The 22697-nt window shown below is 39.9% G+C and overlaps 1 long non-coding RNA gene across 1 annotated transcript; it reads right to left on the reverse strand.

Moving 5' to 3' along the window:
* Positions 1-6889: 6889 nt before the first annotated feature.
* LOC142658909 (uncharacterized) lies at positions 6890-22650 on the reverse strand. The gene is made up of 4 exons (XR_012850224.1): positions 22551-22650; positions 17876-17964; positions 9262-9345; positions 6890-7139 (listed from the first exon to the last, which is right to left on the reverse strand). It is a non-coding gene; the product is annotated as an uncharacterized LOC142658909 (long non-coding RNA).
* Positions 22651-22697: the final 47 nt, after the last annotated feature.

Genomic DNA, 22697 nt, shown 5'->3' on the forward strand with positions numbered 1-22697 from the left:
TCACATGATTAGAACTACGAGGCGCTCACGATGCAGGAAACGCTCTGGTGTTCGGTCACATAATACGATTCTGACTCCATAACAAACTACACCGTGCAAAAGTGTCACAGGCAACAAAACCGCGTGGCGATGAAGACGAGGAGGCGGCCGTGTCCGAGAATGAAACGTTCTGACACCTCCTAATACACTTTACATTTGCTCACAATTTTCAAGATCTCTCGATATAAACATCGCCCCATTCACTGAGAGCAAGCAGAGACTTAACACTACATACAACTAATATTTCCCACAGATGAGGGTTTGTTGCAATTGTATCCAGTCTAGACAGTCCTCAGTCTGGAGTTAAACGCACAGATACATTTTCCCTGCACTGATACATATTAACAAACTACCAGGACAGGAGAGATTTGTGCTGCTGATGTCTTTCGCTCAGAGGATCGTCTAGACTGGCGGTATTAGGTGTTCGTGGCTTTTAGTCTTTTCTTACGCTCAGTGAATGGCGACATTCTTATTTATATCTTGAGATCGGCCTCTGGGTGTATATTTAATGGCTCCATCCTGACCCAGACTCGGTCACACAGCTGCAGGGCTCGTGAGAAGAGAGAGCCCTGATACATTGTGACGAGCCGTGCGCGTGTGGCAGGGGCACATCAACAGGACGGGTTTTTAGCCCGTAGATGTAAACAATGCACTGACAACGAGAAAAAAACACCTTAAAAAATAGTTTAGAATCAAAACAGTCTAGAAAGCTGAAAAACGTTTCATTATACAATAATTAAGCTTCTTTTTTTTACATAAAACCCATATATCACTTGCAGTACCATTTTTCACCACTAGTAGAAGTAAATCTATGAAGATGCCAATGTAACAGCGCCCCCATCTATGGGAGCAATTGTAGATGAAGCGAATATTGTTAAACATAACTGATGATATTTAATGTCCGGCTGTAAGTATTTGGGAGGGAATGAGATTGTCAGGAAAAGTGATCTGAACAGAAAGGAACCGGCGACAGTCGGCGCGATGATTAATATCAAACACTTTATATTCTTGATCCGTCAGCTCTGAAAAGATATGAGTAAAGCCGACGGAATTATCCGTCCGCGCCGTCATTTCAGAGGAACACGCGGCCACGATGAAAGGTTGAGCAAGGACTGCAGTACATACAATAACAAAACCGCGGTGGAAAAGTGGCGTCCCGAGCTCCTGCGAGGAAATATCGGAACAATTAGGAAAAAATCAACATCTGGAAACGTCTAATGAAGGAGATAGCTGATAAAAATCCATTTCAAATAATCATGTTTAGAGAAAGGTTACATTAAAGTGATATTTGTTATATTTTCTCTTGCAGTTCCACTTTTCGCCACAGGTAGCAGTAAATCCCTAAATACCCTAATATAACAGCGCCCCCTCCCCCAGTTCTGAGTGATTACAGCGGGTCAGAACTACTCCAGGAACTCGTCTCCAATAGAAATGTCTCCTCTATAAAGTTTATCAGATTGTCTTCAAGGACATCAATATCGGGGGCGCAGATTCACTTTATATTGAACATTGTCCTAATCCATCCCGGTCCAGAGAAACCCAACTTTAGGGGGGTACAAAATGAACAAAACCTTAAAATCCACATCCACCTCTGATCAGAGGCTTCAGAGCTGAAATCTCCCAGCACCGCCTGCTTGTTCAGTGTCTGCACAAAACTTACTCTGGTGATCTGCATTAGTCATTGGGTCCCTTCTCTCCTACAAGGGGTAAGCGGGGTAACAAGTACTAGAAGGATGGTGTGCACTAGTACGGGGACGGTGTGAGCCTCTGCGGGGGGACCCTCTATGAACATGCGGGGGCTGCAGGTCATTTACATACAGAGCACAAGGAGTACGAGGTCCAAACATCTGGATAAGGGGAATATTAGTGATGGGAGTCTCCGAGAATCATTCACCCCAAAACCATCACCTCACCCACCAAAAAAGTTGATTTAAGTGATGGTTAAGGGAAGGGGCGGAGGCCGGATATGAGGCCTCCGGAATATTATAATCTGCCTTGAAATATATACAGATCTTATCATAAGAGAAAAACGCGACACTCGGGCGTCTTCATTTACGCATCTCTGCGCAATAAGGCTATCTTCACACTGAGTATTTTGGGGGAGGAATATCTGCCTCAAAATTCCGTTTGGAACTTTGAGGCAGATATGCCTCTCCCTGCACGCCGATTTTCGCGGCGATTTTCGCGCCGTTTTTTGCCCGCGGCCATTGAGCGCCGCGGGCATAAAACAGCGTGAAATACTCTTTCTCTGCCTCCCATTGAAGTCAATGGGAGGTCAGAGGCGGAAGCGCCCGAAGATAGGGCATGTCGCTTCTTTTTCCCGCGAGGCAGTTTTACTGCTCGCGGGAAAAAGACGCCGACGCCTCCCATTGAAATCAATGGGAGGCGTTCTCGGGCCGTTTTTGCCGAGTTTTGCGACGCGGTTTCCGCGTCAAAAAACTCGGCAAAATACTCCGTGTGAACATAGCGTCATTAAGATGTTTCCTTCACTACAAATGCAAAGCGACTTGTTGCGGGAGCGAGCGCATATTACACAGCCTCCATTGTGTGACAATGTCACCGCCACCTGACAGGTCCCTCACGTTTACCTCTGCGATTCCGCTAATGTCGCTCATTCTGTTTACTTGATTTTGAATCTCAAGAGTTTGCGCCAGAAATTATTCCGGTCACCGACGGCCGGAGGAACGCTCAGCACGTTCCCAATTAACCGGGTAAAGATGCAGAGAAACACTGAGAAATTTAAAGGGCCGGTACAGTTTTATGTAAATACATTATAATCCCTGTATAATAAAAAGTTCAGCAACTAATATTCTGTATTCCAATTCCTCACCATTTCTAAGATCTCTTTGCTATTTAACATCTCCCCACACAGCTGAAGGGCTTGCCAGACGTATATGGGGTATATTCACACATTGCAGATTTGTTGCAGAACTCCATGAATCTGCTGCAGAAATGTAAACAACAAATCTGCTACACGTGAACAGATGCAACTCAGGATCAGTACAGGATAAGTAATGTAATGTAAGTACACAGTGACTCCACCAGCAGAATAGTGAGTGCAGCTCTGGAGTATAATACAGGATGTAACTCAGGATCAGTACAGGATAAGTAATGTAATATATGTACACAGTGACTTCACCTGCAGAATAGTGAGGGCAGCTCTGGAGTATAATACAGGATGTAACTCAGGATCAGTACAGGATAAGTAATGTAATATATGTACACAGTGACTTCACCTGCAGAATAGTGAGTGCAGCTCTGGAGTATAATACATGATGTAACTCAGGATCAGTACAGGATAAGTAATGTAATGTATGTACACAGTGACTCCACCAGCAGAATAGTGAGTGCAGCTCTGGAGTATAATACAGGATATAACTCAGGATCAGTAAAGGATAAGTAATGTAATGTAAGTACACAGTGACTCCACCAGCAGAATAGTGAGTGCAGCTCTGGAGTATAATACAGGATGTAACTCAGGATCAGTACAGGATAAGTAATGTAATGTATGTACACAGTGACTCCACCAGCAGAATAGTGAGTACAGCTCTGGAGTATAATACAGGATATAACTCAGGATAAGTACAGGATAAGTAATGTATGTATGTACACAGTGACTCCACCAGCAGAATAGTGAGTGCAGCTCTGGAGTATAATACAGCATATAACTCAGGATAAGTAATGTATGTATGTACACAGTGACTCCACCAGCAGAATAGTGAGTACAGCTCTGGAGTAGAATACAGGATGTAACTCAGGATCAGTACAGGATAAGTAATGTAATGTATGTACACAGTGACTCCACCAGCAGAATAGTGAGTGCAGCTCTGGAGTATAATACAGGATATAACTCAGGATCAGTACAGGATAAGTAATGTAATGTATGTACACAGTGACTCCACCAGCAGAATAGTGAGTGCAGCTCTGGAGTATAATACAGGATATAACTCAGGATAAGTACAGGATAAGTAATGTATGTATGTACACAGTGACTCCACCAGCAGAATAGTGAGTGCAGCTCTGGAGTATAATACAGGATATAACTCAGGATTAGTACAGGATAAGTAATGTAATGTATGTACACAGTGACTCCACCAGCAGAATAGTGAGTGCAGCTCTGGAGTATAATACATGATGTAACTCAGGATCAGTACAGGATAAGTAATGTAATGTATGTACACAGTGACTCCACCAGCAGAATAGTGAGTGCAGCTCTGGAGTATAATACAGGATATAACTCAGGATCAGTACAGGATAAGTAATGTAATGTATGTACACAGTGACTCCACCAGCAGAATAGTGAGTGCAGCTCTGGAGTATAATACAGGATATAACTCAGGATAAGTACAGGATAAGTAATGTATGTATGTACACAGTGACTCCACCAGCAGAATAGTGAGTGCAGCTCTGGAGTATAATACAGGATATAACTCAGGATCAGTACAGGATAAGTAATGTAATGTATGTACACAGTGACTCCACCAGCAGAATAGTGAGTGCAGCTCTGGAGTATAATACAGGATAAGTAATGTAATGTATGTACACAGTGACTCCGCGGTATATATATATTAATTCTGTCGATTGGGCATCGGAGGAGCCATATACTCGTGATATAATGGTCAGTGACAATTCTGTATTTTTGTCTGTAATATACGGATCCTGGAAGAAATCTTGAAGAAACAGTCGTGTAATAAGATGCGGCCATTATTAAGCAGCGGCAGGAGAGACGGGATAGATCTGAGTTAACAGACAGATTGGGCAATCATTTTGCGGATAATTCCGGCACTAAACATCTGTTTCCACATTACAGAATCCCACAAACTATCAAATGCGAAGTTATTTTACAATTCGTTTTTCCATTGTAGGAATTAATGTGACATTTGTGACGACGGTTCCGAGCCAATAAAATGCCAGACTGACTAAGATGTTCTATATCCACAAACAATTAATGGTGATTTATAAGTTAATCGTCTGCTGGGCCGGAGAAAAGGGATATATGGAGCATTAGGGACCTATAGTGGCGGGGGAGGGGTGCGCTGCGTTCTCCGATATTCTGTATTTGGGATAGTTCTTGGGTTCAGTGTTATCACAGTGACCTGGTCAGCCGGAGTGGGTGATAAGTATGTCACACTGGAGATTATCAGCCCGTGTTGAGGCTCCGCTAATAGATCAGCGTCGCCGCGCTGCCTCCGCCACAATGGTTTATATTCCAGCTACAGGAAATAAGGACTGTGGCGGGAGAACATTTATATTGCGAGTCGATTGGTTGCATTTTTCATGGTGTTTGATGGATGGCCGTGAAGAACTGACGGATGTAACAAGCCTCTTCTACGAGTTACATTTACATCTGGTATATAGGGGCGGGTGAGACGCAGGTCAGGAAGATTAGAGGGGGATTAAGATAATATTCTGTACCCGAGATAGGGGAAGACTAAGTTAACTTAGATACACCCTTAGATACACCCATGGGAAACAGCGACTCTCGTTCTCGAAGATCCAGCACATCCAGGACCAACATTTTTATTTCAACGAGAGCTGCGTGCCACAGATATATAGCGGCTTCCATTTGTGTGTATATATTAGTTCAAGTCCAGTAATCCGGCACCCAATGATCCAGTCTCACATCACCAGGCCCGGGATCTGTGCAATGCTGAGTTAGCAGGAATTGACCCAATACCATAAACCCATCTTCTCGCCAATTTCAGTGGCGACTTCCGTTCTCACTCGCGGTGACGCATACACCGGTGTCCATCATACTGCGGTACAAAGCCGACAACATAGGGGACGGTGGGAGGATGAGGGTTATTCTTTCTATACCAAAAAGTTATACAGTTTCCAATATCCTTTTTCTTATCAGTTCCTCATGGTTCTCAAGATCACTGCTTGCTGTCATTTACAAGGAACTTTCATGGTTTACCCCCTGGAGAATGAATATCCACCCTGGTCATGTGATGGACACAGCTCTAATAACTGTATTGTAACGAGCCATGCACCTCTGTGTGCATCACATGACCAGACCAGCTTTTTATCACCTAAGGGCACGGTCACACGTGGCAGAGGTGCTGTGGAATTCTCCTGCAGGCGTTTTTTACATTTGTTTCAATACATTTTTAGACAAGTTAGTTCAGACGTTGCAGAAAAATCCGCTGCGGTGCAGAATTTTCCCTCCCAGCATGCACTGTCTGTTGCGGAGAAGAAGCGGAATTTCACTGCGGATTTCGGCCTCTGCAATGCAAAAACTGAAATCTGTGACGAGTCCGCTGTGATATCTGCAACGTCTGAATTACCTGTCAAATTACAAATGTTGGCGCAAATTCATTGCGTAATTGCCCCAAAATTTGCAGCGGAAAATCTCCGCCACGTCTGAACATGGCCTTAAAGTAAATTGAAATTTTTATAAACCAGAAAATATCCCTTTAAGGGGCACCTACGACGACGTATTCCACAAACATCTGTCTACGTATTCAAGACCTTCTAGATTATCAGAAATAACAAGCTAACGCTTCAGTTGTCCCTTTGTGTCATTTCACTGCCCTACCTGGATTGCGGTTCATCCTGAGCTTCCTGGTTCATTTATAGAATTGTGAAACTGCCGTGAAGACTGACAGGGAAGTGAGAGAAAGTAGCGGGGATACAGGATCTGTGGAAAGCTGGGTGACAAGCCATGGGAATGTGCCGGTGGGCAGGTGTCAGAACCAGGCACACCTTTTCTCTTTATATGATATGAAATCCCCCATCAGCCCCGCGGCTCCGGTTCTCATGCATTCAGTACATCATCTGACTCACATCTCTTTGTGCTCCTTACCGCGTTTCCCTTTGATTTAAAGGTGCTGAAGCTTTAACCCTGACACTGATATAATGTAAAATTCCTGCTAGAAAGTCACCGAGCCGGCGCTTGAGACGCAGCAGCACCTGCGAGCACAGGCTGTTAGATGGGCACGCAGCCCCGAGCCCGCGGGATGCAGCTGTAGGGTAAGGAAGCAGTTGGGAGCGCTCGCTGCTCACTTCAGCTCTCGGGGGGATTCTTCTGACTTTTCCTGCGCTGATTAACACAAGACGACGTTATTCTGTGATGGTGGAGCGGCTGATGAGACGTCATCCTATAATATACAAGTACACCATCAACCGCTCCGCATCCTGCATGGATCCCCCCACTCGATCCAAGTTTTACTGCAGCCCCACCTCTGAGCACCAGTTCACACCTACAATCATCATTATATAGTCCTGGAATGTTTTGCAAACTTTACTTCATTGTCTTATACTCTAGTCACACCCAGAGCTGCATTTTGCAAGTCCGCCATTAGGAAGGCGTCAGCAATGCGCTGACAGGCACAACCCTTGCGGAGCTGCGGTCCCATGATGCTCTGCAGTCTGCTATGCTGCCTTGTGAAAAATCTTGTGTCCTAGTAATGTTTAGTGCCTGGTGCAATCTCTACATCTCCCACAATGCACCACAGCAGAGCTCCGACCCGACATTAATCAAGCACGAGGTCAAGCATACTTCCTCTCTGCTGGTGTAAGTGTCAGTCTGTACTGTACTGGTATTCTATTCATGAAGCAGGAAGCTCCGGATGTGCTCGCACCGTTTTCTACGGCTACAACGGTTTGTAAACAACTGAGATATTATTAAAACGGATGTACAATTTGCGCTGCCGACTGCAACCAATCGCGCGTTTGCATTCTCGTCCAAAGCAACGACACACGTGAAATCTGCAATGAGATTGTCCGAAACTTAAAAACACTGCGGATATTGACGGTTGCGCTAGTTTTACATAAACGACCTCGTACTGTAAATGCAGCGACTGCAAAACTAATTAGTGAAGTTAAGTTGGAAATTGTATAAACAAGCGCGGTTATTATTCATCCCGTCCGGCGTTGCGATTGTGGGAGGACGTTATAAATGATAAATTAAGCATGAACGGCTTTAATCTGTAAACCGAACATGTTAGCGAGAGGCCTGCATTAGTAATTAGTATCGGCGGCCACAGGAGAGCGACTCTTTTATAACGGTGACAGGAAATTGATCAGTTTAGGTCACCATGGCAACCGGCGTCCTCCCTCCTATCTCTTCCTCTGGTGTTTTTCGCTGGTTGCGCTGCATCCATGTTTAAAAAACACGTTTGTGAGCGGCGCAGGGAAAACTGCTCAATAATGCAGAAACGCCGCGACCGCCAAATGTCAGGAGCGCTTTGTCAGGACAAACAGTTGAATAAATAATAAGGTGCGAAACAAAACAGACATTTTGTTTCTTTATAAATCTTTATGTTGTCAAGTAAATTGAAAGGACACAAAAAAAAAATATTCAAATGGAGTAAAAAGGGCGACGTGAGGCCGTCAGAATCATAATAATGGGTCATAACGACGAGTGATTTATGAGATGACGCCACGGAAACCGGATCTCCTAGCGCCCACGGTGACTTATGAAGGAGATTGAGCCTTCAGAACGATCACACAATATTAACCTCTTCATTAACCGGATCAGCCACAAGTTCCTGAAGTCTAATGCATGAGAATTAAAAAAAAAGACTTGATTTTTATTATTTTCTATTTTTTTTTTATTTTCTATTTTTTCAGTATTTTGGCCACACAAGGCCATGGAGCGATCAATCATTCTATTATTGTTTATTACTTTATATTATACTTCATAATTCCTATATATATTTGATCATTCATTAGAATGATATATATTTCGGCGGGGAGGGCATGTATCGTTTATTTTTTGGGCATTTTTATTATTTTATTATATATTTTTATGATTTTCTAATGAATTATTCACAATTTATTTAATTTTTTTTTGGAAGGGGGAGGGTAATGTCTTATTTTATTATATTATTTTTTCGATATATTTAATTAATTTTTATTATTTTGGCTACTATTTTGTATCATTCATTTTTTTTTGTTGTTTTTGAATATATGTTTTATATTCATTATAAATGTATCGTTTTTTGGGCGGGGCAGCGCATGAATTATCTATTTCTATAATAAATTATATCATGTCAATCTACGTCCTATACAAAATCAAAAAATAGGTTCTCCGCCCCCCCCCCCCCTAATACTTATTTTAATAAATATATAACACATATTAATCCGTGTGAGCGGAGGATTTTTTGCTTTCGTTTGGCCATTTTCTGGACCTCGAGTAGTTTCTGGATATATCCTATAGGGTAACATTCCTTTTATCCAAACCCTGATAGTCCGTAAATTGACAATACTGTTACTTACATTGGAATATAAAGGGAAGACCAAGAATTTTGCAACTTTAAAAACACTGAATGAAAATATCCAGTCGCCTCATCATAGGAATCACTTAAAAAAAAAGAAATAATTATTTTAAATTAAAAAATTTTATACTTTTTTTTTTATTTCCACAAAATATTAAGCATAAGGCCAACACATTAGATGAATAAGAGATTCCTTCCAATCCGAGCACACACATAGGTAACGAGACGCAGGGGGGAGCTCCTGGGACCCAATACAAGATCTGTGCCGGGGCTTAATCATCACCATTTATAGCCCTCCTGTCCTCTTAGGTCTCACACGGGTATTTGGGCCCTTTACACACCATGGCATAGGTGCAGCTGAAAATATATAACGCGCTCTATAAAAAATAGCCCACAAGGGGGAGCCACAGGCTCCACCACCCAAATGCAAAATATATGAACAATTAAGTCGTCTTCACGTAATACAATTAAACGGACACTAACTTTTTAAACAATATATGCTCATCTTTCAGTATACCTGATATAGATCAACTTTGTCATTTACTTACTCTTACAATTTAGTTAAATTCTGTGTGAAGTTACTGCCACTAGGTGTCTCCCTTCCTGTAATCTGCGGTCCACCCCTTGTTGTCAAGCAAAGTCTGTCCCTATTAACAGAGAAATAGGAGACGGCCTGCAGTAAGTGGGGGTGTCTCTTGACTGCCTGCCTATACAAGTCTATGGAGTAGGGAGGGAGAGCAGGAAGAGAAAGAGACATAGACAAGCTGACAATACAAGTCTATGAAAGGGGGGGGGATCAGTAGGAGGCCACAGGAAGAGAAAGCCAAAGAAACACTAACACTGCCCATAGAGGTCTTTAGAGAGGGGGGAAGCAGGATGAGGTGGAAGAGAAAAACACAGACACGTGCCCAGAAGTCTATGGAAAGTGGAGAGGAAGCAGGAACAGAGAATGAGAGACACACAGACAGACGTGCAGCAGCTTCTTGGTAAGTATTTTTCAGCTGGTCATACTTCCTGAACCCATGTGAGTGATACTGGGGTTCACTACAGTCACGTGTGAATTATTATGTATTGAGGAGAGTTACACTTAAAGGTAAAAGACTGTGTACTAGTAACCATCAGGAAGGATGACTGTAGGGAGAAATGCTCATACACAGATTCATACAGACAGCGAGTCCTCATTGCTCTTATTACATCTCAGGGCCTGGGAATAATGGTTTTAACTTATTAAAACGGTTACGTATTTTCATCAGCGCCCAACACATTTCTCAGCCCCTTCCCATTTAACAATGATAATATCAGAGCTTATAACAGTGAGGGAGCAGTCTAAAAAAAAAGTGGCTGATATCAGTCACATATATGATGTAATGTCTCTGGAGGATATAATAGTGCTGGAGTGATATAAGAGGAGCGGCTGATATCAGTCACATATATGATGTAATGTCTCTGGAGGATATAATAGTACTGGAGTGATATAAGAGGAGCGGCTGATATCAGTCACACATATGATGTAATGTCTGGAGGACATAATAGTACTGGAGTGATATAAGAGGAGCGGCTGATATCAGTCACACATATGATGTAATGTCTCTGGAGGATATAATAGTGCTGGAGTGTTATAAGAGGAGCGGCTGATATCAGTCACATATATGATGTAATGTCTCTGGAGGATATAATAGTACTGGAGTGATATAAGAGGAGCGGCTGATATCAGTCACATATGATGTAATGTCTCTGGAGGATATAATAGTGCTGGAGTGTTATAAGAGGAGCGGCTGATATCAGTCACATATATGATGTAATGTCTCTGGAGGATATAATAGTGCTGGAGTGATATAAGAGGAGCGGCTGATATCAGTCACACATATGATGTAATGTCTCTGGGGGATATAATAGTACTGGAGTGTTATAAGAGGAGCGGCTGATATCAGTCACACATATGATGTAATGTCTCTGGAGGATATAATAGTGCTGGAGTGATATAAGAGGAGCGGCTGATATCAGTCACACATATGATGTAATGTCTCTGGGGGATATAATAGTACTGGAGTGTTATAAGAGGAGCGGCTGATATCAGTCACATATGATGTAATGTCTCTGGAGGATATAATAGTGCTGGAGTGTTATAAGAGGAGCGGCTGATATCAGTCACACATATGGTGTAATGTCTCTGGGGGATATAATAGTACTGGAGTGATATAAGAGGAGCGGCTGATATCAGTCACACATATGATGTAATGTCTCTGGAGGATATAATAGTACTGGAGTGATATAAGAGGAGCGGCTGATATCAGTCACACATATGATGTAATGTCTCTGGAGGATATAATAGTACTGGAGTGTTATAAGAGGAGCGGCTGATATCAGTCACACATATGATGTAATGTCTCTGGGGGATATAATAGTACTGGAGTGTTATAAGAGGAGCGGCTGATATCAGTCACATATGATGTAATGTCTCTGGAGGATATAATAGTACTGGAGTGTTATAAGAGGAGCGGCTGATATCAGTCACATATGATGTAATGTCTCTGGAGGATATAATAGTGCTGGAGTGATATAAGAGGAGCGGCTGATATCAGTCACATATATGATGTAATGTCTCTGGAGGATATAATAGTACTGGAGTGATATAAGAGGAGCGGCTGATATCAGTCACATATATGATGTAATGTCTCTGGAGGATATAATAGTGCTGGAGTGATATAAGAGGAGCGGCTGATATCAGTCACACATATGGTGTAATGTCTCTGGGGGATATAATAGTACTGGAGTGATATAAGAGGAGCGGCTGATATCAGTCACACATATGATGTAATGTCTCTGGAGGATATAATAGTACTGGAGTGATATAAGAGGAGCGGCTGATATCAGTCACACATATGATGTAATGTCTCTGGAGGATATAATAGTACTGGAGTGTTATAAGAGGAGCGGCTGATATCAGTCACATATGATGTAATGTCTCTGGAGGATATAATAGTGCTGTAGTGATATAAGAGGAGCGGCTGATATCAGTCACACATATGATGTAATGTCTCTGGAGGATATAATAGTGCTGGAGTGATATAAGAGGAGCGGCTGATATCAGTCACACATATGATGTAATGTCTGGAGGATATAATAGTGCTGGAGAGATATAAGAGGAGCGGCTGATATCAGTCACACATATGATGTAATGTCTCTGGAGGATATAATAGTGCTGGAGTGATATAAGAGGAGCGGCTGATATCAGTCACACATATGATGTAATGTCTGGAGGATATAATAGTACTGGAGTGATATAAGAGGAGCGGCTGATATCAGTCACACATATGATGTAATGTCTCTGGAGGATATAATAGTACTGGAGTGATATAAGAGGAGCGGCTGATATCAGTCACACATATGATGTAATGTCTGGAGGATATAATAGTACTGGAGTGATATAAGAGGAGCGGCTGATATCAGTCACACATATGATGTAATGTCTGGAGGATATAATAGTGCTGTAGTGATATAAGAGGAGCGGCTGATATCAGTCACACATATGATGTAATGTCTCTGGAGGATATAATAGTGCTGGAGTGATATAAGAGGAGCGGCTGATATCAGTCACACATATGATGTAATGTCTGGAGGATATAATAGTACTGGAGTGATATAAGAGGAGCGGCTGATATCAGTCACACATATGATGTAATGTCTCTGGAGGATATAATAGTACTGGAGTGATATAAGAGGTGCGGCTGATATCAGTCACACATATATGATGTAATGTCTCTGGAGGATATAATAGTGCTGGAGTGATATAAGAGGAGCGGCTGATATCAGTCACATATGATGTAATGTCTCTGGAGGATATAATAGTACTGGAGTGATATAAGAGGAGCGGCTGATATCAGTCACATATGATGTAATGTATCTGGAGGATATAATAGTGCTGGAGTGATATAAGAGGAGCGGCTGATATCAGTCACACATATGATGTAATGTCTCTGGAGGATATAATAGTACTGGAGTGATATAAGAGGAGCGGCTGATATCAGTCACACATATGATGTAATGTCTGGAGGATATAATAGTGCTGGAGTGTTATAAGAGGAGCGGCTGATATCAGTCACATATGATGTAATGTATCTGGAGGATATAATAGTGCTGGAGTGATATAAGAGGAGCGGCTGATATCAGTCACACATATGATGTAATGTCTCTGGAGGATATAATAGTACTGGAGTGATATAAGAGGAGCGGCTGATATCAGTCACACATATGATGTAATGTCTGGAGGATATAATAGTGCTGGAGTGTTATAAGAGGAGCGGCTGATATCAGTCACATATGATGTAATGTCTCTGGGGGATATAATAGTACTGGAGTGATATAAGAGGAGCGGCTGATATCAGTCACATATGATGTAATGTCTCTGGAGGATATAATAGTACTGGAGTGATATAAGAGGAGCGGCTGATATCAGTCACACATATGATGTAATGTCTCTGGAGGATATAATAGTACTGGAGTGATATAAGAGGAGCGGCTGATATCAGTCACACATATGATGTAATGTCTGGAGGATATAATAGTGCTGGAGTGTTATAAGAGGAGCGGCTGATATCAGTCACATATGATGTAATGTCTCTGGAGGATATAATAGTCACACCGACGCTAGGAGTCCCTGCCTCTCCGTGGAACTACTGTCCCGTACTGAAAACATGATTACATATTATTACTGGGGGATACAATGTTACATTATTACTGGGGGATACAATGTTATATTATTACAGGGGGACACAATGTTACATTATTACTGGGGGGGGGAATACAATGTTACATTATTACTGGGGGGGGATACAATGTTACATTATTACAGGGGGACACAATGTTACATTATTACTGGGGGGGGGGGATACAATGTTACATTATTACTGGGGGGGATACAATGTTACATTATTACTGGGGGGGATACAATGTTACATTATTACAGGGGGACACAGTATTATCTTATTACTGGGGGATACAATGTTACATTATTACTGGGGGGATACAATGTTACATTATTACTGGGGGATACAATGTTACATTATTACTGGGGGGGGATACAATGTTACATTATTACTGGGGGGATACAATGTTACATTATTACTGGGGGATACAATGTTACATTATTACTGGGGGGGGATACAATGTTACATTATTACTGGGGGATACAATACTATATTATTACTGGGGGATACAATGTTACAGGGGTGGAAGGGGCAACACATTGTGTCTATTCCTTAACCTGTAAGAAAAATTGCAGCCGGAAATATAAAATATAGAATCTTGTGTCCAGTTCAATAATTTGGGGTCACAGGGATAACGCCGGTTTACAAAGATGTCGCTTTAATGGGTGATTACATGTCTGCTGCAGAATGGCGCATTATTATGCCAGTCAAGGCCCCGGGATTTTAGCATTCACAGGATTATGGTAATTAAGCCGCCTTCACTTAGGGTGATGTGACACTTGCTTGACTATAATGTCACTCCACTTAATGTCTGTGTAAACAATATTATCTTCGTCACTCTGCATTACATTTCCAACCGAGAGCAGAATTACAAGGTCAAAGTGGATGGGGGTGTAGACGACATGTAAATACATAGCGTGAGATCGGAGTGCATCGCATGGAGAGTGTGGGGTCCGATTCAATAAGACCGGCAGGAAGTCTACGAAGTGACGAGACGTAATTTACTGCAGAGGCCATAAAATCCCAGTCACATAATGCAAATGAAAAACATGCGGTTACGTGAAAAATACAAAATGTCTCTGGGATCAGAGGACTGGCGGATATCAGTTCCATTAAATTACCATTCAGATCTGATCGCAACGTTTTGGTGTCCTTATGACTGACATACTTAAAAAACTCCAGGCAAGACTAATACACTGAGAAATGGCTAGTGCAATGACAAAGGGCGGGGCATGACAAGAATTGCTCCGCCCTTTCTGTCATTGCACTAGGCATAAAAACGTATCAGTTTCGCCTGGATTGTGCCTTTATCAGAGAATCCGCTATGAAAGTAATGCAAAAATGTAACAAGACAAAATATATAAATGGTCCAACGTCTGGTGTGAGAACATTTCCCACAAGTCACTTCCTCTGTACATTTACACAATGCCACCAATTATTTCTAATATTTCTACTTCACCAGAAAATATCCTGAAAGAGGTAAAAGATTGTGTATACATATTACAGCAGTTCTACAAATACACAAAGCTCTGTGCAGACTCTGAACAAGCAGGGAATGCTGGGAGTTTGAAATATGAAGCCTGCAAAACTGCTAGTACAGCTCTGAAGTATAATACAGGATGTAACTCAGGATCAGTACAGGATAAGTAATGTATGTGCACAGTGACTCCACCAGCAGAATAGTGAGTGCAGCTCTGGAGTATAATACAGGATGTAACTCAGGATCAGTACAGGATAAGTAATGTATGTGCACAGTGACTCCACCAGCAGAATAGTGAGTGCAGCTCTGGAGTATAATACAGGATGTAACTCAGGATCAGTACAGGATAAGTAATGTAATGTATGTAGACAGTGACTCCACCAGCAGAATAGTGAGTGCAGCTCTGGAGTATAATACAGGATGTAACTCAGGATCAGTACAGGATAAGTAATGTAATGTATGTACACAGTGACTCCACCAGCAGAATAGTGAGTGCAGCTCTGGAGTATAATACAGGATGTAACTCAGGATCAGTACAGGATAAGTAATGTAATGTATGTACACAGTGACTCCACCAGCAGAATAGTGAGTGCAGCTCTGGTGTATAATACAGGATATAACTCAGGATCAGTACAGGATAAGTAATGTAATGTATGTATACAGTGACTCCACCAGCAGAATAGTGAGTGCAGCTCTGGAGTATAATACAGGAAGTAACTCAGGATCAGTACAGGATAAGTAATGTATGTACACAGCGACTCCACCAGCAGAATAGTGAGTGCAGCTCTGGAGTATAATACAGGATATAACTCAGGATCCGTACAGGATAAGTAATATAATGTATGTACACAGTGACTCCACCAGCAGAATAGTGAATGCAGCCCTGGAGTATAATACAGGATATAACTCAGGATCAGTACAGGATAAGTAATGTAATGTACGTACACAGTGACTCCACCAGCAGAATAGTGAGTGTAGCTCTGGAGCATAATACAGTATGTAACTCAGGATCAGTACAGGATAAGTAATGTAATGTATGTACACAGTGACTCCACCAGCAGAATAGTGAGTGCAGCTCTGGTGTATAATACAGGATATAACTCAGGATCAGTACAGGATAAGTAATGTAATGTATGTATACAGTGACTCCACCAGCAGAATAGTGAGTGCAGCTCTGGAGTATAATACAGGATGTAACTCAGGATCAGTACAGGATAAGTAATGTATGTACACAGCGACTCCACGAGCAGAATAGTGAGTGCAGCTCTGGAGTATAATACAGGATATAACTCAGGATCCGTACAGGATAAGTAATATAATGTATGTACACAGTGACTCCACCAGCAGAATAGTGAGTGCAGCCCTGGAGTATAATACAGGATATAACTCGGGATCAGTACAGGATAAGTAATGTAATGTATGTACACAGTGACTCCACCAGCAGAATAGTGAGTGTAGCTCTGGAGCATAATACAGGATGTAACTCAGGATCAGTACAGGATAAGTAATGTAATGTATGTACACAGTGACTCCACCAGCAGAATAGTGAGTGCAGCTCTGGAGTATAATACAGGATGTAACTCAGGATCAGTACAGGATAAGTAATGTAATGTATGTACACAGTGACTCCACCAGCAGAATAGTGAGTGTAGCTCTGGAGCATAATACAGGATGTAACTCAGGATCAGTACAGGATAAGTAATGTAATGTATGTACACAGTGACTCCACCAGCAGAATAGTGAGTGCAGCTCTGGAGTATAATACAGGATGTAACTCAGGATCAGTACAGGATAAGTAATGTATATACACAGCGACTCCACCAGCAGAATAGTGAGTGCAGCTCTGAAGTATAATACAGGATATAACTCAGGATCAGTACAGGATAAGTAATGTAATGTATGTACACAGTGACTCCACCAGCAGAATAGTGAGTGCAGCTCTGGAGTAAAATACAGGATCTAACTCAGGATCAGTACAGGATAAGTAATGTAATGTATGTACACATGTATGTACACAGTGACTCCACCAGCAGAATAGTGAGTGCAGCTCAGGAGTAAAATACAGGATGTAACTCAGGATCAGTACAGGGTAAGTAATGTACCCCTGGACTTCAGGGGTCAGTGCGTCAGGATTTCCCTAGTGTCTAATGGATTACATTCCCATTACCGCCCCGTTGTTCGGTACATTGTTGCTACACTTCTTTCCTTGTGAGGTTACACTAATCCCTTTGAGGACCTGGTCCCACAGTGGGATCATCAGATGGGGCAGTGGGCCCAATGATTTACAGCACATGCAATGTGTTGCTTCCAGCTCTAAAATTAAACGATAAAAGAAAATAATTGCCACGTCTGAAGGCCACGAACATCTTCCATAACAGAGATACATTGAGCAGTGATAGTAAAGGGTTCCGCTTTCTGTGTGTCCTCACCCTCGATTCCATTCCTGAAGCCGGTTAAGCGCTGTATGTTTTCCTTCGGAGAGGTGGGTTTACACCAGAGCCGGCGGTTTCATAGTCTCCTTCAATACAAATACACAGCTGGATTAGGGCTGATGAAAGGGGCATTTGGATGTCAAAAGGGCTGCAATCGAGAAAGGATTAAGGGCTCACGGGCGAGGGCCGGGCTCACCGGGAGCTGTGGGGTCCTGGAACCCGAGTCACTGGATCCCTCCATAAGAAACAAAAGCGCAAGATAAAAGGGATTTGTTTTATCTGCATTAACGCATCTCAGCAAAATAAATGAGAATGTTTGTTAATTGCTCATCTTTCCGCTGAAATAATGGAACATATTTTATCATCTAACCAGCTGGAACGAAATCGTGGGAATCAGTAAACTTGGAATCTCACCCCAAACAAGAAAAGAAATGGAAGGAATTTTATCAAGGAGGGAGGTAAATGTCAGCTACTGGTCTACACATAACCAAAAGACAGAATTACACTACCCAGGACATAGGGGGCAGTATTATAGTAGTTATATTCTTGTATATAGGGGGCAGTATTATAGTAGTTATATTCTTGTATATAGGGGACAGTATTATAGGAGTTATATTCTTGTATATAGGGGGCAGTATTATAGTAGTTATATTCTTGTATATAGGGGGCAGTATTATAGTAGATATATTCTTGTATATAGGGGGCAGTATTATAGTAGTTATATTCTTGTATATAGGAGCAGTGTTATAGTAGTTATATTCTTGTATATATGAGCAGTATTATAGTAGTTATATTCTTGTATATAGGGGCAGTATTATAGTAGTTATATTCTTGTATATAGGGGACAGTATTATAGTAGTTATATTCTTGTATATAGGGGGCAGTATTATAGTAGTTATATTCTTGTATATAGGGGCAGTATTATAGTAGTTATATTCTTGTATATAGGGGGCAGTATTATAGTAGTTATATTCTTGTACATAGGGGCAGTATTATAGTAGTTATATTCTTGTACAAAGGGAGCAGTATTATAGTAGTTATATTCTAGTATATAGGGAGCAGTATTATAGTAGTTATATTCTTGTATATAGGGGCAGTATTATAGTAGTTATATTCTTGTATATAGGGGCAGTATTATAGTAGTTATATTCTTGTATATAGGAGCAGTATTATAGTAGTTATATTCTTGTATATAGGAGCAGTATTATAGTAGTTATATTCTTGTATATAGGGGCAGAATTATAGTAGTTATATTCTTATATATAGGGGCAGTATTATAGTAGTTATATTCTTGTATATATGGGCAGTATTATAGTAGTTATATTCTGGTATATATAGGCAGTATTATAGTAGTTATATTCTTGTATATAGGGGGCAGTATTATAGTAGTTATATTCTTGTATATAGGAGGCAGTATTATAGTAGTTATATTCTTGTATATAGGGGCAGTATTATAGTAGTTATATTCTTGTATATAGGGGCAGTATTACAGTAGTTATATTCTTGTATATAGGGGGCAGTATTACAGTAGTTATATTCTTGTATATAGGGAGCAGTATTATAGTAGTTATATTCTTGTATATAGAGGCAGTATTATAGTAGTTATATTCTTGTATATAGGGGCAGTATTATAGTAGTTATATTCTTGTATATAGGGGCAGTATTATAGTAGTTATATTCTTGTATATAGGAGCAGTATTATAGTAGTTATATTCTTGTATATAGGAGGCAGTATTATAGTAGTTATATTCTTGTATATAGGGGAAGTATAATAGTAGTTATATTCTTGTATATAGGGGCAGTATTATAGTAGTTATATTCTTGTATATAGGAGCAGTATTATAGTAGTTATATTCTTGTATATAGGAGGCAGTATTATAGTAGTTATATTCTTGTATATAGGAGCAGTATTATAGTAGTTATATTCTTGTATATAAGAGCAGTATTATAGTAGTTATATTCTTGTATATAGGGGGCAGTATTATAGTAGTTATATTCTTGTATATAGCAGGCAGTATTATAGTAGTTATATTCTTGTATATAGGGGGAAATATTATAGTAGTTATATTCTTGTATATAGGGGCAGTATTATAGTAGTTATATTCCTGTATATAAGGAGCAGTATTATAGTGGTTATATTCTTGTATATAGGGGGCAGTATTATAGTAGTTATATTCTTGGATATAGGAGCAGTATTATAGTAGTTATATACCGGAATATAACTACTATAATACTGCCCCTATATACAGGAATATAACTACTATAATACTGCCCCTATATACAAGAATATAACTACTATAATACTGCCTCCTGTATACAAGAATATAACTACTATAATACTGCTCCTTAGATACAGGAATATAACTACTATAATACTGCCCCTATATACAGGAATATAAGGAGCAGTATTATAGTAGTTATATTCTTGTATATAGGGGCAGTATTATAGTAGTTATATTCTTGTATATAGGGGCAGTATTATAGTAGTTATATTCTTGTATATAGGGGCAGTATTATAGTAGTTGTATTCTTGTATATAGTGGCAGTATTATAGTAGTTATATTCTTGTATATAGGAGCAGTATTATAGTAGTTATATTCTTGTATATAGGGGCAGTATTATAGTAGTTATATTCTTGTATATAGGGGCAGTATTATAGTAGTTATATTCTTGTATATAGGAGCAGTATTATAGTAGTTTTATTCTTGTATATAGGAGCAGTATTATAGTAGTTATATTCTTGTATATAGGAGCAGTATTATAGTAGTTATATTCTTGTATATAGGGGGCAGTATTATAGTAGTTATATTCTTGTATATAGGGGCAGTATTATAGTAGTTGTATTCTTGTATATAGGGGCAGTATTATAGTAGTTATATTCTTGTATATAGGGGCAGTATTATAGTAGTTATATTCTTGTATATAGGGGCAGTATTATAGTAGTTATATTCTTGTATATAGGGGCAGTATTATAGTAGTTATATTCTTGTATATAGGGGGCAGTATTATAGTAGTTATATTCTTGTATATAGGGGCAGTATTATAGTAGTATATTATTGTATATAGGGGCAGTATTATAGTAGTATATTCTTGTATATAGGGGGCAGTATTATAGTAGTTATATTCTTGTATATAGGAGCAGTATTATAATAGTTATATTCTTGTATATAGGGTGCAGTATTATAGTAGTTATATTCTTGTATATAGGAGCAGTATTATAGTAGTTATATTCTTGTATATAGGGGGCAGTATTATAGTAGTTATATTCTTGTATATAGGGGCAGTATTATAGTAGTTATATTCTTGTATATAGGAGCAGTATTATAGTAGTTATATTCTTGTATATAGGGGGCAGTATTATAGTAGTTATATTCTTGTATATAGGGGCAGTATTATAGTAGTATATTCTTGTATATAGGGGGCAGTATTATAGTAGTTATATTCCTGTATATAAGCAGTATTATAGTCATTATATTCTTGTATATAGGGGGCAGTATTATAGTAGTTATATTCTTGTATATAGGAGCAGTATTATAGTAGTTATATTCCTGTATATAAGGAGCAGTATTATAGTAGTTATATTCTTGTATATAGGAGGTAGTATTATAGTAGTTATATTCTTGTATATAGGGGGCAGTATTATAGTAGTTATATTCTTGTATATAGGAGCAGTATTATAGTAGTTATATTCTTGTATATAGGGGGCAGTATTATAGTAGTTATATTCTTGTATATAGGAGCAGTATTATAGTAGTTATATTCCTGTATATAAGGAGCAGTATTATAGTAGTTATATTCTTGTATATAGGAGGTAGTATTATAGTAGTTATATTCTTGTATATAGGGGGCAGTATTATAGTAGTTATATTCTTGTATATAGGGGGCAGTATTATAGTAGTTATATTCTTGTATATAGGGAGCAGTATTATAGTAGTTATATTCTTGTATACAGGGCGCAGTATTATAGTAATTATATTCCTGTATATAGGGGCGGTATTATAGTAGTTATATTCTTGTATATAGGAGGCAGTATTATAGTAGTTATATTCTTGTATATAGGGAGCAGTATTATAGTAGTTATATTCTTGTATATAGGGAGCAGTATTATAGTAATTATATTCCTGTATATAGGGGCGGTATTATAGTAGTTATATTCTTGTATATAGGAGGCAGTATTATAGTAGTTATATTCTTGTATATAGGGAGCAGTATTATAGTAGTTATATTCTTGTATATAGGGGCGGTATTATAGTAGTTATATTCTTGTATATAGGGGGCAGTATTCTAAAAGTTATATTTTTCTACATAGGGGGCAGTATTCCAATATTACATTATTTAGTAAGGGGCGTCTTTGAGCAAAGGAAAAAGCTCCTCCCAGGTTAGGGATACATTAAATTTGCGGTGTCGTGAGGCATTATGGGAAGAACATTTAGAATTAGATAAAAGGATTTAGTACAACCTATTTTAAGAACATTTGTACCATGTGAGTTGGGGGTGTTGTATTTTTTATGGATATTGTATCTAGAGAATTATCTTAATCTGTGAAGTAATAAGACATTAGAAGCTGCTGGAATTCCCTTTGGTGCTCTTATTGAGTCTGGACTTGCAGCAGAGACAGTAGATGTGAGGCCGGTGATTTATGGCCGCGGTATTTCTTGTGATGTCACCGTACTGGTAACATGACAGCTGGGGGCGTCACACTTCATTAAGCCGTGCTCTGTGTCATTGTGTCGGCTAAAGCTTTTGTTGAGCGGTCCTCCAGTGATGGTCTGACCAGGAGGGAGCGATGAAGGAGAAGAAGTCATGTCACCGCACAGAT

The sequence above is a fragment of the Rhinoderma darwinii genome, chromosome 8, assembly GCF_050947455.1.
Source record: "Rhinoderma darwinii isolate aRhiDar2 chromosome 8, aRhiDar2.hap1, whole genome shotgun sequence".
In the NCBI taxonomy this organism is placed as follows: Eukaryota; Metazoa; Chordata; class Amphibia; order Anura; family Rhinodermatidae; genus Rhinoderma; species Rhinoderma darwinii.